Source organism: Lutra lutra, chromosome X (assembly GCF_902655055.1).
Source record: "Lutra lutra chromosome X, mLutLut1.2, whole genome shotgun sequence".
Lineage (NCBI taxonomy): Eukaryota > Metazoa > Chordata > Mammalia > Carnivora > Mustelidae > Lutra > Lutra lutra.
In genome coordinates, this window is record NC_062296.1 from 63,494,372 (window position 1) to 63,513,490 (window position 19,119).

The 19,119-nt window shown below is 42.4% G+C and overlaps 1 pseudogene; it reads left to right on the forward strand.

Moving 5' to 3' along the window:
* The first annotated feature begins 16,940 nt into the window (after positions 1–16,940).
* LOC125091585 (40S ribosomal protein S3a-like) lies at positions 16,941–17,705 on the forward strand (annotated as a pseudogene).
* Positions 17,706–19,119: the final 1,414 nt, after the last annotated feature.

Here is a 19,119-nt window from a genome sequence, read left to right on the forward strand (position 1 = left end):
GAGCCAGCAAAGTTGAGTGAAGGTTGGAGTGGATGGAGGAGAAGATGTAGAGATTCCAGGACTGAGAGAAAACCTTGGGATGAATCCTTTTAATGGGATTCTTGAGCAAAATGTAGCCCTTGGGGCACCTGGGTGGCTCAGTGGGTTAAGCCTCTGCCTTTGGCTCAGGTCATGATCTCAGGGTCCTGGGATAGAGCCCCACATCGGGCTCTCTGCTCAGCGGGGAGCCTGCTTCCCTCTGTCTCTCTGTCTGCCTCTCTGCCTACTTGTGATATCTCTCTGTGACAAATAAATAAATAAAATCTTTTAAAAAATGCAGCCCTTTGTGCTGTTAAGGATGCTTTCTGAATAAAATAGGGCATGTTCATGAGTATAGCACTGTGGAGACAGGTTTAAAAACTCTAAAAACCGTCAGGCAAAGAAAGACTTCTGAGTCCAGGGAGATAAGGTCTTGTAGTGGGTTGAGGGGTGGCCCCCAAAAGACGTGTCCATGTCCTAAACCCTGGAACCTGTGAATGTGACCTTGTTTGGTAAAAAGGTCTTTGCAGATGAAATTAAGGGACTCAAGATGCAGAGCTCACCCTGGATTTTCTGAGTGGGTGCTAACTTCCAAGGACAAATATCCTTAGAAGAGAGGTACAGAGAGATTAGAGACAGACAGAAGAGGAGAAGAAGACAGGCAGAAGAGGAGACACGGACATGCCGAGCTGAAGGTGCAACCATGAACGGAAAGATTGGATTGATGTGGCCACAAGCCAAGGGACTCAAGGGAATGTTAGTGCCCACCAGAAGCCAGAAGGTGTATGGCCTTGTGGACACCTTGATTTTGGATTTCTGGACTCCAGACTAGGAGAGTTTAAATTTCTGTTGTTTGAAGTCACAGGGTTTATGGTAATTGTCACAGTGGGCCCCAGGAAACGGTTACAGGCTTGCAGCTATAAACCCATGAAACAACAAGCCCCAAATGGAGTTATTTACCCTCCATGACAGCAAACCAAGACTCAGTTTCAACCTTTCCCAGGAATGTGGTTCTTTTTTTCCCCTAAAGTAATCTCTACACCCAACGTGGGGCTCAAACTCAGGACCCCTTGGTCAACAGTAGGCAAGCTCTTCGGAAAGAGCCAGCCAGGCACCCCAGGAATGTGGTCTTTTAACAGTCAATCTGAAATTTCCGGATCAGCACTAGTGAAGGAATTTGCATGAGAAAAACCCTGCCCAGCCCTTCCCCGCAAAAAGAAGTCGTCCTGGCCTGAAACAATCCTCCTTTTCTTTTGCTAATACTTCCTTGCCCCACCACAACCAGCCTATAAAAACCTTCCATTTTGTGCAATTTTCTATCTCTCTACTTGTTAGATGGGATGTTGCCTGATTCTTGGATCTCAGTAAAACCAAGTAGTCTTCAAATCTACTTGGTTGAATTTTGTTTTTTTAACACTTCAACAAGTTGGAGGTGACACCCCATGCGGAGCCAAGAGTTTGGGTCCACAGGGCTCCGGGGAATAGAAAAGACCCCTTCTTTATATCCTGGAGAATGAGCTGGTGGTTCTGTGGCTCTTCCAGGGTCAGAGGAGGAATCCATGGGCTAAGGACTGACTTGCAACATTTCCTCTCCTCTGGCCACTCGTCAGCATTAGTGCTGCAGGAATAGGTGCACACTTTGGACACGAGAGTGAGAAGATTTTTAAACAGCATCCAAGGAGAAAGCAATCTATATTTGCTCGGTGGAAATAAAATTTTACTGCTCTGTGAGCCAGGCTTATTAATTCAGAGGAGGGAAAGGAAATTGGCAAAGTCTGCCAACTTTTATTTGATAAAGTGACCAGCCACCTGAGGCGGGCATGTTTTAAAGGACCGGTTCACAGCATGAGGACGGAAGGAGGATGAGCAAGTTAGATTTCTGAAGGAACAATGCCACAGAATGTTTATTCTACCTACCTGCTGTCTCCTATGAAGAGAATGTTGACTTTCAAAATTGTTCTCTATTGGAAACTGTTTTAAAAACTTCCTTTCTGTAATTGTTAGAAAGAGAGGGAGCTAGAATTGGAGGAGAAGGGAGAGGATCTTTGACATATTTATTTAACATTAAAGCCTTCACTGGATTTCTCAGCACTATTGGGAGGATAGCATCCTGCTGGGATTGTATAATGTTTAAGTATCCTTGGACATTGTCTTTGTTCCTGTTCACATGTAATTTCAAATTTGATGGTTAAAAAAAAAACCACACCCAGATTTACTAGTTAAGACTCACTCCCTTCTCTTTCGATTCACAAAGGATGGTTCTTTAAAGGATAGAGATTGGACTAATTCTTTGACTGTGTCTTACAGAAATATGGTAAAGCTTAACTGAAAATTTTCTGACTACAAAAATAATACCACTTCCAATTTCTTCCCCTCTTCCATCCATTTGTCTTAAAAGAACAAGATAGAGAAAGTAAATCTTCTCAGTTCTTCTTTCTCATTTCCTTTCTCACTTCGGTCTAGATGTAAGGCATACATTATTCATCCTCCACTAGTTCACTTAATAATCTCCCTTCCTTTTTTCCCTTCACACCCACGGTCTATAAATTAGCATCTGTGATATATGGATTCTAAATAGAAGGTGGAATTCTGCCTTACAATCTGGAACATTTCTTATGTTATTTTTCGTTTCAAGGAAAGCAGAATCTGTAAGTATTACATCAGTCGGGATTCAGACAGGGAAGCAGAGCCACCATGAGTATTCTAGGAATAAAACCTCTCACAGATGTGGGAAGTGCTGGGGAAGTGAACGTCTGGAAGGAGGAGATGGAGGATTGGAAAGTCATTAGCTGCCACCGAAAGCGATGGTGCAGTTGGAGCTCTCAGAGCTTTCAGGAAAGTTCCAGAAGCTAAGTGCATCCCGCTGTCCAAGGGGGGCAGTGAAGGGGTGGTTCGTGGAGGGGTTTGTGGAAGCGGTGGCCTCTAACTCCTGCTACAGTGGGTGTGGGACTACAGACAATTCCCTGGCGGAGGGCCTGAGGCAGCTGTCGGCTGGCAGAGCCAACAGTAGGAAACGGGAGCTGGAGGTGGAGCCGGCGAGAGCCGAGAAGCTGGGATCAGCCGGCCACCTCTGTCTCTGACCGCCGCTGTATCTGACGGGAAATGTGCCACATGTAGTGACTGCTGCTCCCCTTCTGCCCTACAATTCCCACACAGGTTCCTCTTTTGGCCAATTCTAACCCAGAATCATACAAAGGAGGGGCTTCTAGGAAACTGGGGTTCCCTGTCTTAGCCGAGTTGGCATAGTGCAATTCAGCACAGCACCCACTGCCAAGATGGCTGACATGGCATCACACACAGAAGCCATTTTGAAATTACTCTTCCATTTGATGTCCCTCAGCTCAGAATTTAAAATGCATAAGAATGCTGTCTTTTTTACTATGCCTAAGTACTCCCGCTTTGGGTGGTACTGGGCCCGGCAGGATATTGTCCAGTGGAGGGGGTGGCATGGAGGCGCTCAGAGGATTCCTGGTTGTGGCTCTGACTCATATGTAATATGTAACCTACGGCAAGCCCTTCCCCTCTGTGCTTCTCCTTCCCTCACCTTAAAATGGGCAGAATTGTACCCACTTGGCTTTTATAGTCCAAGTGAGATAGTGGAAGTGAAAGCACTTTGTACACTGGTAAACACCATGATGGTTGTAAATCCCATTATTTCAAGGGCTATTCTTCAGTTTGGCAAATGTTTAGAGCTTACATATAAAACGGATACTCAAAAGTAATGGTGAAATGAATTAATGAACTAACATGACTTCGCATCATGATAAAAAAAAATGTAAGTTGTTGATGAGGACATAATTTCAGATGAGGAAGCTAGCAGAGAACATCTTTACTCCCTGAAGTCAGCATACTCCATGCACCCCCAACAGGGGCATGATAACTCAGCAGTTTCCCTGCCCCTACAGAGATCTGCTTATTTTCTAGTTAACAAAGTGCGGAGGGGTGCCTGGGTGGCTCAGTTGGTTAAGCATCTGCCTTTGACTCAGGGTCATGATCCCAGGGTCCTGGGATCAAGCCCCACGCTGAGCTCCCTGTTGGGGGGCAGGCTGCTTCTCCCTCTCCTCCCTGCTTGTGCTGTCACTATCTCTGTTGCTGTCTCTGTCTCTCTCAAATAAATAAAATCCTTAAAAAAAAAAAAAAGAGTAAGGGGGACATAAATCATCAGCAGCATTATCACCATCGTCATCACCATTTGCCTGGAGGCCCAGAATATGCTGGAATAGAGAGAGTACTGCTGATGGGAGAGTGATTAGTGTTGACCTCTCTAGAGGATAATTTGGAAATCTGGATCATGACCTAGTAATTCCACTTGTGTGAGTTTATCTGAAGCCAGCGCTCCAATATATAGAAAAGTGTAACTGCATTCCAGAGGTGAGCAAACTTCATGTTAGAGGTGGCTGTGTCTCGTGTTAAAGAAAGCAACTGTAGGAACCTTGATGGTATGTTCTAATTGGGGAAGAACTTGGAATGGCATAATGTAAACTAAGAGACTTAATAAGAATGTGTGGAGCTCCTCCTCTGTGTCAATTCCTAGTCCAGATTATGGGAATACAGCAATAAACAAAAACAGACCAGTTCCTGCCCTCATGGGGGGAAGAGATAATACAAAAATGAACAATGTAATCAAATGTCAGGTAAAGCACCATGAGGGAAAATATAGCAGTGTCAAGGATTACAGAATGATATGGGTGCTCTTTTTAGATAAGGTGGTCAAGGAAGGCTTCCCTGAGGAGGTGCCATTTGCTTAGCAACATGCATGAACAGAGGCAGGATAGTATTCTGTGAGCTGGAGTCAGAACATCTCAGGAAGGGGAATGATGAGTGTACAGGCCCCAGGACGAGAAAGAGTTTCTTTATTTAAGGGAGACAAGGGAGAGCAGTGTGGCTGTACCACAGTGGGCAAGTCGGGAGGGTGGTAGTAGCTGAAGTTGGAGAGGGAGCCAGATTACAAACCACAAGGGCTTTTGATTTGGGTCAAGTCATATGGGAAGCCACTGGAAAGTTCTGAACTGGAATGTGACTTTTGCTGGCGTAAGTACTGAAAGGATATTTATGGAAAGTAAATTGTAGATGGATAAGAGTGGAAGCAGAGAGAACAGTTGGGATCAAATGCAGAGGTCCATGAAGGAGGCTATCAGGAGTCTGGGAACGGGATAGGTTAGCAGTAGAGGTGGTGAGGGGTAGTCAGAGCCAGCATATACTTTGAAGTCAGTGCTGACAGGATTTCCTACCAGGAAAAATATGAGTTGTGAGAGAACAACAAGAGTCAAGGATGATTCCAAGCTTTTGGCCTGAGCAAGTGGAAGAATGGAGCTGGCATGTACTGAGATGGGGACTGCCAGGTGAGGAACAGATTTAGGAGTAATGCAAAATTTAGTTTTGGAAAGATTAACTTCGAGATGCATATTAGGCATCCAAGTGAAGAAGGTGGGTAGGCAATTAGGCATCTGAGGCTAGAGGTCAGAGCAGAAGATATACACTTGAGAATCATTAGTGTATAGACAGTACTTATATTCCCATTAGACTGGATGTGATCATTCAGCAATGAGTAAAGTTAGAAAAGAGGTAAAAAATCTCAGTCCTGGGACACCTTGGTGTTTAGAAGTCAGGAGGAGGGCAATGAACCAGTAAAGGAAGCTGGGGAGTGGTCAGTAAGGAAGGAAGGAAATCAGAAGAATGTAGTGTCTTGGAAGCCAAATGAAGAAAATGTTTTGAGGAGGAACTGGTTTCTTGGGATGTGTGAGGGATTAAATAATACTAAAGTAGGAGGCATTTAGAATTTTCGGAGCTACTAGAGTGAGGAAGTGAACAGTTTAGGTACAGAGGAAAAAGAGAAGACATAACATGGTCAATGGAGAGAGCAGAAGGTCCCAGGAACATGGCAGGGCTCAGGGTCCATGAAGAAACATCACGAATAAAAAGTCCCCATATAGTGGAGAATGGCCAGTAACTTTCTAGAGACAGTAATATCTGGTGTGAATTTGAAGTTATTTCTTGCTGTGTTGTGACTGGCTTTCATTTCCCCCAAACTTCAGTTAAAGTCAGCCACCCATGACTGCCATGGTCTAGTGGCACTTTGGGCCGATGAAGGAAGAGGGGAGAGAGTCATGTTGAAAGAGTGCAGAAAGTAAAATGCCCAATAAGGTGAAATGTTTGGAGGGATAAACAGGAACATGGAGTGGGAGGTGACCAGGAGAAATGGAACCCCCTGGAGGCCCTTAGGTGACTTTGAGGGAGGTGCTGGGCTTGCCTTGGCTTCTGGAATGGAGTCCTTAGCATTTTATTTAGATATTAAAGGGAAAGATTAACTGTGTAGGCTGGAGGACCTGGGGTCATCTGAGTAACAAAAATAAACTGAAAAGTGTACAAGGATTAGGGTTCTTAGCAGGATTTTTGATACTAACCAATACTGGGAGGCAGCTTGGATGTCTGGAAGCAAGGATGTGATTAAGTAGGTTGTGAGGTTTCTTTCTTTCTTTCTTTTTTTTTTTTTTTTAAATAAATTGTGACATTCACAACTTTTTAAAAAAATTTTATTTATTTATTTGACAGTGAGAGATCACAAGTAGGCAGAGAGGCAGGTAGAGAGAAAGGGGGAACCAGGCTCCCTGCTGAGCTGAGAGCCTGATGTGGGGTTCGATCCCAGGACCCTGGGATCATGACCTGAGCTGAAGGCAGAGGCTTTAACCCAATGAGCCACCCAGGTGCCCCTGAGGTTTCTTTCTAATGGAGCCTAGAAATGATAAGGTGTTGAATGAGAAAGGCAGGTTTCAAAACAGTATGCATCGTGGGATTCCAGTTTTGTAGAGGTAATATGTGCATATCTATATGTGTGCAAGGAGAAACAATTAAAATCATTAACCAATATATTTGAAATGGTGGTCCCTGAGTGGTAGGATTATAGTTGTCTTTTATTTTTTTCTCCTTTGTATTTTTCTGTATTTCATAAGGATTTTTTTTTACAGTGAATATTTACTACTTTTATGATTAGAGAAAGCAATCCATGTTTCAAGAAGAATTCACTGATGTGGGCGCCTGGGTGGCTCAGTGGGTTAAGCCGCTGCCTTCGGCTCAGGTCATGATCTCAGGGTCCTGGGATCGAGTCCCACATCGGGCTCTCTGCTTGACGGGGAGCCTGCTTCCCTCTCTCTCTCTCTCTCTCTCCGCCTGCCTGCCTCTCTGTCTACTTGTGATCTCTCTCTGTCAAATAAATAATAAATAAAATCTTTAAAAAAAAAAAAAAAGAATTCACTGATGTATGACTTGGATTTTTTTTTTTTAAGATTTTATTCATTTATTTGACAAAGAGAGAGATCACAAGTAGGCAGAGGAGCAGGCAGCGGGGCGGGGGGTAAGCAGGCTTCCCGCCGAGCAGAGAGCCCGACACTGGGGCTCGATCCCAGGACCCTGAGATCATGACCTGAGCCGAAGGCAGAGGCTCAACCCACTGAGCCTCCCAGGTGCCCCATGACTTGGATATTTGTGAGCACTGTCTCTATCTTTTTTGAATAAACTTTATTTGACTAGAAAGATGTTCAAAGAGGTCCAAGGTTCAAAATTCGCCTGTGGGTTAATATAGATGTGTGTAACTAAGATGATTCTGGGGCAGTTAGATGTATTCTCAACTCTTGTGGTAGATGACCTTTGGAAGGAAAAATGAGTGTCAAGGCAGAGATAATACTGTCTCTAGGCTGCCATTTGTTATTCTCAGGTCTGGCTCTAAAATCAAAAGACTGCAGGAGACTTGCTGGGTTCACTGTAGAGTTTAGAGAAGACAGGTGCATGGCTGTCCTGATGGTAGAATGCATATTTCAGATAGGTAAGCGTGCCAGCTTCCTCCTTGGCCACGTAGCCCAGAAAGTGGACATTCATGCTGCTTTTATCCTTTCTCAAAGCCCATCTGGACAGCTGGCTCCCATTTGGTGCGCGTCATCAATCTTGATGTTTGTGCAAAGCAATACCGACAAGCTAGAACAGAATGGTCCATTGCTCCAGGTGTACATAACAAAATCATCAATCATTAACATAAAAAAGCCTTCCAAGGGCCCCCATCTCCAGGTGTTCAGCAAGGCTTCATCATGATTCTAGGTTCCCTAGGAAACATGTGAGGCATGAGCAACCAGAAATGCCCGTGTTACTCTTTCCTACCCTCCTATTTTCCAGGTTTTTACCACAGAGGGGTTAGCAACTTAGACTCTCCAATTCCCAAGTTCAATACCTCTGGGGAAAGACCCTCAGGGGTCCATCCTGGGTCAGGTGCCCACATCTGGACCAGTCAACAAGTGATAATATATGTGCATGGCTCTGTATGTGAGTGTACCAATCTTTGGGGAATTAAAATGGAAGTTGCCTGTGGTAGTTTGTGTTCCCCAGGAAACTGACTCTGAGATAGAGTTTATAGTTACTGCAGGATATTTATTAAGAAGTGTTCTTGGGGGGGGCACCTGGTTGGCTCAGTGGTTTAAAGCCTCTGCCTTCGGCTCAGGTCATGATCCCAGGGTCCTGGGATCGAGCCCCAAATCGGGCTCTCTGCTCAGCAGGGAGCCTGTTTCCTCCTCTCTCTCTGCCTGCCTCTCTGCCTACTTGTGATCTCTCTCTGTCAAATAAATAAATAAAATCTTTAAAAAAAAAAAAAAAAAGAAGTGTTCTTAGGGGCCTCTGGGTGGCTCAGTCGTTCAGCGTCTGCCTTCAGCTCAGGTCACAATCCTAGAGTCCTGGGATCCAGCCCCACATCGGGCTCTTTGCTCAGCCAGGAAGCCTAGTTCTCCCTCTCCTATTCTCCTTGCTTGTGTTTCCCCTCTTGCTGTGTCTCTCTCTGTCAAATAAATAAAATCTTAAAAAAAAAAAGTGTTCTTAGTGGGGTCCCTGGGTGGCACAGTCCATTGGGTGTCTGACTCTTCGTTTCCTCTCAGGTGTGGGCTACACTGTCAGTGTGGAGTCTGCTTAAGACTCTCTCTCCTTCTCCCACTGTCCCTCCCCCCATGTGCTCTCTCTAAAGATAAAGAAATAAATCTTAAAAAGGGGGGGGGCACCTGGGTGGCTCAGTGGGTTAAAGCCTCTGCCTTCGGCTCAGGTCATGATCCCAGAGTCCTGGGATCGAGCCCCACATAGGGCTCTCTGCTCAGCACGGAGCCTGCTTCCCTTCCCCTCTCTCTGCCTGCCTCTCTGACTACTTGTGATTTCTGTCTGTCAAATAAATAAATAAAATCTACAAAAAAAAAAAAAATCCCCTCTTAGCAATGAGTCAAGAAAAAGAAATAAAAGGCATCCAAAATGGAAAGGAAGAAGTAAAACTGTCTTTGTTTGCAGATGATATGGTCTTATATACAGAAAATCCCAAAGATGCCCCCCAAGACTGCTAGAACTAATCAAAAGATTCAGTAAAGTTGCAGGATACAAAATCAACATACAGAAAACAGTTGTGTTTCTATACACTAACAACAAAGCATCTGAAAGAAATAAAGAAAACAATCCCATTCACAATAGCATCAGAACCAATAAAATACTTGGTAATATATTAAAGCAAGGAGGTGAAAGATCTGTAAACTGGAAACTATAAGACTTTGATAAAATAAATTGAAGAAGACTCAAGTAAATGTAAAGATACTCTGTGCTCATGAATTGGAAATATTAATATATTGTTTGTTTTTTTTTTTAAGATTTTATTTATTTATTTGAGAGAGAAACAGTGAGAGAGAGCATGAGCGAGGAGAAGGTCAGAGAGAGAAACGGACTCCCCTCTGAGCCGGGAGCCCGACGTGGGACTCGATCCTGGGACTCCAGGATCATGACCTGAGCCGAACACAGTCGTCCAACCAACTGAGCCACCCAGGCGTCCCAGGAAATATTAATATATTGTTAAAATGTCCACACTAGTCAAAGCTATCTACAGATTCAATACAATCCCTATAAAAATTCCAGTGGCATTTTTCACAGGACTAGAACAAACAATATTAAAATTTGTATGGAACCACAAAAGACCCCTAATAGTCAAGGCAATTCTGAGAAGGAAGAACAAAGTTGGAGGCAATCGCATTCCTGATTTCAAACTATACTATAAAGCTGTAGAAATCAAAACAATGTGGTACTGGCATAAAAACAGACACACTGACCAATGGAACAGCATCAGGAGCCCAGAAATAAACTTGCACACTAATATTTGACAAGGGAGCCAAAAATACTAATTGGGGAAAGGATAGCCTCTTTGATGAATGGTGTGGGGAAAACTGGATAACCATATGCAGAAGAATTATATTGGACCCCTCACAAAAATTAACATGAAATGGATTATAGACTTAAACATGAGATCTGAAACTGTAAATCTTCTAGAACAAAACATGGGAAAACAACTCCTTGACATTGGTCTTGGCAGTGCTTTCCTGGACATGACACCAAAAGCACAAACAAACAAAATAAAAAATAGACATATGGGACTACATCAAATTCAAAAGCTTCTGCATAGCAAAAGAAACAATCAACAAAATGCACAGGTAACCTACAGGATGAGAGGAAATATTTATGAATCATATATCTGATAAGGTGCTATTATCCAAAAGATATAAAGAACTTATATAACTCAATAGCCAAAAAAAAAAAAGTTAAATTAAAAATGGGCAAAGAACCCGAATAGAGATTTTTTGGAGGAAATCATACAAATGGCCAACAGATACAGGGGAAGGTGCTTGACAACACTAATCACCAGGGAAATGTGAATCAAAATCACAGTGAGGGGTGCCTGGGTGGTTCAGTCGGTTAAGCGTTTGACACAGGCATATTATTCAGCTTTGATAAAGAAGAAAAGGGGCACCCAAGTGGCTCAGTCGTTAAGCATCTACCTTTGGCTCAGGTCATGATCCCAGGTCCTGGGATGGAGCCCTGCATCAGGCTCCCTGCTCAGCAGGAAGCCTGCTTCTCCCTCTTCCACTTCCCCTGCTTGTGTTCCCTCTCTCTCTTTCTGTGTCAAATAAATAAATAAAATATTTTTAAAAAGAAGGAAATCCAGTCATTTGCAACAACTTGGATGAAACTCGTGGTCATAATGCTAAGTGAAATAAGTCAGACAGAGAAAGACAAATATTGAATGATGTCACTTATATACGGATTCTGAAAAAGCTGAACTAAGGGAAACAGAGTGGAGTGGTAGTTACCAGGGGCTGGAGGTGGGGGAAATGGGGAGATATTGGTCAAAGGGTGCAAATATCCAGTTATAATATTAACAGGTTCTGGGGATCCAATGTACAGAACAGTGATTATAGCTAAAAATACTTTATTATATACTTGAGAGTTGCTACGACAATAAACCTTAAATGTTTTCGCCAATAAAAAGAGGTAATTATGTGATGGGATGGAGATGTTAGCTAATGCTATGGTGGTAACCATTTTACAATATAAATGTATCAGGAGCCTGGCTTGCTCAGTTGGTAGAGCATATGACTCTCGATCTCAGCGTTATGAGTTTGAGCTCCACATTGGGTGCAGAGATTACTTAAAAATATAATCTTAAAAAAAATATATCAAATCAACACACTGTACACCTTAAATTTATACAATGTTATATGTCAATTATATTTCAATAAAGCTGGAAAAAGTGCTCTTGGAATCAACACCTGCGGGTATTGGGAGGGGAAGAAAGTAGGATTGGGTAGAGGAAGAAGTCAAGTTTCAATGCAGACTTGGCTGACCCTACAGGGAGCCCTGCAGTTAGAACAGTCCTGTAGAATCCTCCAAAGATGGGCAGAAATGGCCGCACCTTTATACCCCTGCAATGATCAGTCACCGAGTGTGGGCTGTCCTGGTGATTTTATGCAGCTGAGGTAGACCCTGGAGGGTGGACATCTAAGGACTGTCTGCTGACCATACTCTTGAAGTTAGACAATAAGAGATAAAATCTGGGTAATGCATCATAGCATTCACCACGATGCCCACTTGGCAGGATAAGCAAAAATAAATAAATTCTAGGGCATTTGAAACATAATGCCATATTGTTTTTCCGAAATGTTGTATGGATTCTATTAAATTTCAGCCTGGAAGTAAAAACACTTACGACTCAATTTTCAAAAGATAACCCAATTGAAAATGAACAAAGGACTGGGATAGACATTTCACCAAAGAGGAAGTACAAATGGCTAATAAACACATCAAATGATGTTCAACATCATTGTTCTGAGGGAAATGCAAATCAAAACCATAATGAGATACCACTTCACATCCACTAGGGTGGCTAGGATCAAAATGATAGTAAGAAATACAGGCAAGAAGGTGGAGAAATGGGAACCGTCATACATGGCCGGAGGGTATGAAAACGATACAACAACCTGTTAAATAGTTTGGCGGTTTCTTAAATAGTTAAACATAATTTACCATCCTCAGCAATTCCTCTCTTAGGAAGAAATGAAAGTGTATGTCCTTAAAATACTCACATGCAGATATTCCTAACAGTATTATTCACAATAGCCACCAGTTGAAAACAACCCAAATATCCACCCACTGATGAATGGATAAACAAATTGTGGTATACTCATACAGGTGGAATATTATTTTGTTATCAAACAGGAACGAAGTCCTGACATAGACTACAACATGCCCGAATCTTAAAAACATCATGTTAAGTGAAAAAAAGCCAGACTCAAGAGAATATGCCGTATGATTCCATTTACATAAAAAGTCCAGAAAAGTAAATCTAGAGAGTCAAGGTTGCCTGGCCTAGGATAATACAAATGTTCTAAAACTGTATTATGGTGATGGCTGCACCACTCAATAAATTCACTCCACATCACTGAATTGCCATTTAAAACTGGGTGAATTTTATGGTAGTAAATTATGCCTGAGTAAAGTTGTTTTAAGTATTTTCAAACTGGGGGCGCCTGGGTGGTTCAGTCGGTTAAGCGTCTGCCTTAGGCTCAGGTCATGATCCCAGTGTCCTGGGATCAAGTCCCACAGTGGGCTCCCTGCTCAGCCGGGAGCCTGCTTCTCCCTCTGCCGGCTGCTCCCCCTGCTTGCGCTCTTGCTAGCTCTCGAGCTCTCTCTCTAGCAAATAAAATCTTAAAAAAAAAAAAAAAATTCAAGCTGGTTCTAAAATATTTAACAAATGAAATCCAATAGAACTAAGATCAAAGGGACATTTAAAACTCACTTAACTGAGTTCTAATTTTAAAGCATGGGTTAGACATTTCTTACTCTAACTCAGAATACTTGCTGGGCACAGGAGAGGCGCAAACAGTAGATCATTTTCTTCCTCTCTTTTAGGGCAACGAAGTAGGACCTAAAATTAATCAGTGTCATTAGATAAAAATGGCAATTTTTAAAAAACAAGTTCAGTAGGTAATGTGCAGAAAAGATGCTATCGATGTTTACTTTCACCCTCCACTTAATAAATCTTCTGTGAAGAATTAATTTACTGTTACCAACACAAAGTTATACAATGCATCATTGTGCGGAGTGAAATTGCTCTGTGAGCCCAGTCCACCTTCAGATTTGTGAGCAAAATAAAGTATTTGTGGTAGGTCACCATTTTCAGGGTGGTTTGTTACATACTGATAACCTGAACATGCCCTAAGCCCTTCAATCAGAGCAGTCCCCGGGAGATAGGCATCTTCCTGTCGCCCAGTTCCCCCATTCTCTCCGTGACTTCACCAGCCTCCTAGTTACCTACATTGAAATCACAGAGTCATTCTGTGCATACTTTCCTTCAGCCCCCCTCCCCCCAGAGACTGGTCAATTGCCAAGTCTTGTAAGTTCCATATTGCTTGCCTCTGTTTCATCCCCTCCAGGCTTGCTGTAATTGTCCTGCCTTCCCTCTTGCCTGGATGATCACTGTAGTCTCCTAAATTCTCTCTCTGCTCCAGGCTTCCTCATTCCAATCCTCTGGCCTTTAAATCTTTAGAGGTTCTCATAGCCTAAATACTAGCCTAGCATTCAAGGTCTTTCTTCAACCCGCCCTCACGTTCCTGTGATGATTAACTGTATGTGTCAACTTGGCTGGGCCATGGGGTGCCAACATATTTGGTCAAACATTATTCTGAGTGTTTCTCTGAGGGAATTTTTGGATGGGGTTAACATTTGAATTGGTGACTCTGAGTAAAATACACTGCCCTCTGTAATGTGGGTGGGCTTACCCAATTACTTGATGGCCTGCATAGAACAATGTCCAGTTTGACGCTGTCCCCTGCCCCCAACCCATGCTCCACCCACGGGATCTGGGGCAGCCTGCTGCTCCAACGAGGACCAACCTCTGAAACTCCCTGCCATGTTCTGTCTCTATTGTGGTATACTGGAATAGGAACCTCAACAAACTCTCTCGAAAACAGCTAAAGGCACTGACCATATTTCACAAACTTGTGGCCCAGCGTGTAAAAGTCACTGTTAGGTCAGGATCTGATAAGAGTTTTATCTCAAAGTCTTACCCAAAGATAGTGCACTGGATATGAATCCAATTCAAGCTGCTCTCCATGACCATATTGTAGAGAATTAAGCTTGATCCAGCTATTCTTTGTATATTTTTAAAAACCAAGAATAATGTTCATTTAGTTTCACATAAACACTAGGGCTCTTTCCTGAATTTTAATCCAATTCGCAGAACTGTCATTAGGCTTCAAATTGAATTCACAAATATAATGTTTAGAGAATTTTTTTTTCTCCCTGAGATTTAGTATAGTATTTGTTCCTGACCCATGTGATTTCTGAGTATCTAAAATACATAAATTATTATGGGTCCAGATGGTGATCTGATACTTTGCCTCTCAAAATGTTTTATGCTTTTGCTGCATGCATAGATGGTTCAATTACAAAATTCAGGCTGGTCTTTAGGTACCAGTGTAATAGCCCAAGGCACTTTTTTTTATTACAAATAAACACTCCCTTTTAGGGCACCACCTCTTCCCCTTCGACTTCATGGTTTAGAATTAGAAACCATTCTTCTCAGGACCTACCAAGTTAAGGAAAAGAAAAGGGGGAAAATCCTTTTTTTCTTGCTTAGAGGAGGGAATTGATTTTCTTGGCCAAATTAGAAATTTCCACATTTCAAAACAAGAGGCTGTGAATAGACTTTTAATTGTTCCCCAAAATACTTTTTTTGTGTGTGTGTGTGGTAATAGAAACGCTGACTTAAGAAGGTAAAATGGTCTCCCAGAATAGAGACTACGTTACCCAGCTTCTGTTACAGCTAGGTATGGTCATGTGACTGCATTATGGTTAACCATACTTGAACAGAACTGATATGTGCAAGTTGTGGGTCATGTCCTTGAAAGGGCAGAGTTTGCTGCCCCCACATCTCTTCCCGCTTCCTGTTGGCTGGAAAAGGTATGTGCTAATGAGCCATCCTGGACCCTATGGACAAAGCTCCACCCAGGCATGGCAGTTCCCTAAGACAGAGGAGCCTGAGAACCACCATGTGCTGACAGAGCAGCCCTGGACTACCCATGCTCAGTTATTAACATGAGAGAGAAATGAACTGCTTTCTGTTATGTAAAACATTATTATTATTTTGGCTCTCTGAGACAACGGCTAAAACTATGTTCTAATCAAAATCACCAATACTTGGGGCGCCTGGGTGGCTCAGTGGGTTAAAGCCTCTGCCTTCCGCTCAGGTCATGATCCTGGGGTCCTGGGATCGAGCCCCGCATCGGGCTGTCTGCTCCGCAGGGAGCCTGCTTCCTCTTCTCTCTCTCTCTGCCTGCGTCTCTGCCTACTTGTGATCTCTGTCAAATAAATAAATTTTTAAAATCTTAAAAAAGGGGGGGGGGCGCCTGGGTGGCTCAGTGGTTGGGCCGCTGCCTTCGGCTCGGGTCGTGATCTCGGGGTCCTGGGATCGAGTCCCACATCGGGATCTCTGCTCGGCAGAGATCCTGCTTCCCTCTCTCTCTCTCTGCCTGCCTCTCCATCTACTTGTGATCTCTCTCTGTCAATAAATAAATAAAATCTTAAAAAAAAAAAAAAAGAAATCACCAATACTTAGCAGAATTATAGAAAATTTTCATTAGGGGCACCTGGGTTGCTCAGTCAGTTAAGCATCTGCTTTCAGCTCAGGTCATGATCCCAGGGTCCTGGGGTGGAGTCCTGCGTCAGGCTCTCTGCTCAGTGGGGAATCACTCCCCTCCCTTTGCCTGCTGCCCCCTTGCTTGTGTGTGCTCTCTCTGTCAGATAAATAAATCTTTCTTTAAAAAAAGAACATTTTCATTAAAAGCCTAGAAAAATGACCAATAAAAGTTCCCGTTGTCCATTTGCTGTTGAGGGTTGAAAAAAGCATTGATGGATTTTTCTTGATATATGGTTACAGGCATTTTTTTAAAAAAAAATTTTATTTATTTATTTGACAGAGAGAGATCACAAGTTGGCAGAGAAGCAAGCAGAGAGAGAGAGAGGAAGAAGCGGGCTCCCTGCCAAGCAGAGAGCCCGATGTGGGACTCGATCCCAGGACTCTGAGATCATGACCTGAGCTGAAGGCAGAGGCTTAACCCACTGAGCCACCCAGGCAGCCCTACAGGCATTTTTTTGACTAAGTGCTTGAAGAAAAATCCTTTCAAGTCTGAGGCTAAAGGTCTTTTTGCCTCCTCTTAAGACTGCATCAGGACTGATTCAGCACTTAGAAGTAAATCAGGAAGGGACTCAAATACAACACAATAGGTGTTAAAAAAACACCAGAAAGGGTTGCAAACATTTCAGCAAGGGTCTCAAAGAAGTTAGGAAGGGTCTCATTGTTATCAGAAAGAGTCTCAAAACAAAAAAGGTCTCAAAGATGTCAGGAAAAGTCTCAATGTCCTTATATACGTAAGGATGAGTCTCACATAGATCAGGAAGACACTCATGTCAGGAAGAGGGTCAAATAAGTCAGGAAGACTCTCTGAAATAGGTAGGAAAGGGTCAAAAACACGTCAAGATGGGAAGTCAGAGTCTCAGAAAAAGAAGGAAGTGTTCCAAGCAGAACCATGGCAGTTGGCAAGATCAAGTGATTTATAAAAGGTAGCAAAAAGGGAGCCAAGAAGAAAGTGATCCAATTTCTAAGAAAGATTGGTATGATGTGAAAGCACCAGCTATGTTCAATTAATAATAAATATTGGAAAAACACTCATGACAAGAACTCAAGGAACCAAAACTGCATCTGATGACCTCAAGGGTAGCGTTTTTGAAGTGAACCTTGCTGACTGAAGAATGGTGAAGTTGCATGTAGAAAATTAAAGCTAACCACTGAGGGTATTCGGGGCAAGACTGCCTGACTTACTTCCATGCATGGATCTTATCTGTGACAAAATGTGCTCCATAGTCAAAAAATGGTAGCCCACAATTGAAGCTCATGTTAATGTCAAGACTACTGAAGGTTATTTGCTTCATTTACTCTGTGTTGGTTTTACTAAAAATTTCAACAAGCGGATTTGGAACAGCTCTTATACCTAGCACCAACACATTTGCCAAATCCAGAAGATAAAGTAAATCATGACCCTAGAGGAACAAATGACTTAAAAACAGTGGCCAATAAATTGATTCTAGATAGTATTGGAAAAACAAGAAAATGTTTGCCAGTGTATTTATCCACTCTATGGCATCTTTGTTAGAAAAGTAAAAATGATGAAGAAGCCCAAGTTTGAACTGGGAAAACTCGGGGAGTTTCATGGTGACAGTAGAGTCTTGAAAAACTACTGGGAATGAGCAGTGCTAAAGTTGAACAAGCTGATGGATATGAGCCACCAGTCTGATAATCTGTTTAAAATTCAGGCTTTTAATGATGACAAATAAAAAGTCTTATTTGTGACAAAAAAAGAAGGAAGGATCTCAAACATGTCAAAAAGTGTCTCAGACCAGAAGACTCTCAAATAGTAAGGAGGAGTCTTAGACACCTCAGGAAAGGTCTCAAGCGAGTGAGAAATAGTCTCAAATATGTCAGAAGGAGTCTCAAACAAGTCAATAAAAATCTCAAGTACTTCTTGAAGAGTCTCAAATAAGTTAAGAAGTGTACTAAATAATAAGGAAGTGTCTAAAACAGAAAGGAATGTTTTGAATAGTCAGAAGAGGGTCAAACACATCAGAAAAAGTCTCAGTCCAGATATGAAGAGTTTCAGATATGTCACAAGGGGCCCCAAATAATCTGGAAGAATCTCAAAAAATTATGAATGGTCTCAAGTGCATTAGTAAGTCCCTCACACATGTTATAAAAAGTCTTAAACATGTTAGGGTCTCAAAGTCATCAGGGAGAGTTTTAGATACACCAGGAAGGGACTCATACAAGATGGGTCTCAAATACATCAGGAAGGGTCTCAAATATGTTAAGAAATGTCTTAAGCAGTCAGTAAGAGATACAAATACGTAAGGAAGGATCACAAACTCATAAGGAAATGTTTTAATGACCTTTGAAAGGATCTCACACTGACAGACACAGTCTTTAATATGTCATAGAGGGTCTCAAAAAAGTCATGGGGGGTAGCAAACAAGTCAGAAATGATTGTGCACATGGCAGAAGGTGACTTAACATCATTAGGAAGTATCAATCAGGAATGGTCCCCAATAAGTGAGAAAGTGGCTCAAACAGGTCATCAAGTCAAACATGTTAGTCTCAACCATGTCAGAGAGTGTCAAACAAGTAAATTGTTTTAAGTGCAATAAGAAGGCTCTCCAAGGGGGTAGAAAGCATCTCCAAGTCACCAGGATTGATTTTAAGCAGCAACAAAGAGTCTTAAATTCAAGAAGTTTTTGAAACAAGTCAGTAAGAGTTTCAAATAAGCTAAGAAGGAACTGAAACAAAGGGAGAATCTCAAATACACCATGAAAAGTCTCAAACATGTCAGGTATCTCAAACATGTCATGAAGTGTATCACACAAGTCCGAAAAGTTCTCAAAGATGAGAAGAAGGGTCTCAAAGTTATCAGGAAGTCTCACATATCTCAAGGAGGGCTTCAAACACATCATGAAGTATCTTAGACATGTCCAGAGGAGTCAAATATGTCAGGAAACCTATCTAATACCTCTGGAAAGGTCTTAAGAAAGTCAGGAAGGGTATACATGTTAAGAGGAAGAATCTTACTCGGTCAGGACAGGCCTCAAACATTTCAGCAAGAATATCTTGCAGGTAAGAATGAGTGTCAAACAAGCCAAGCAGGGTGTAAAATATGATAG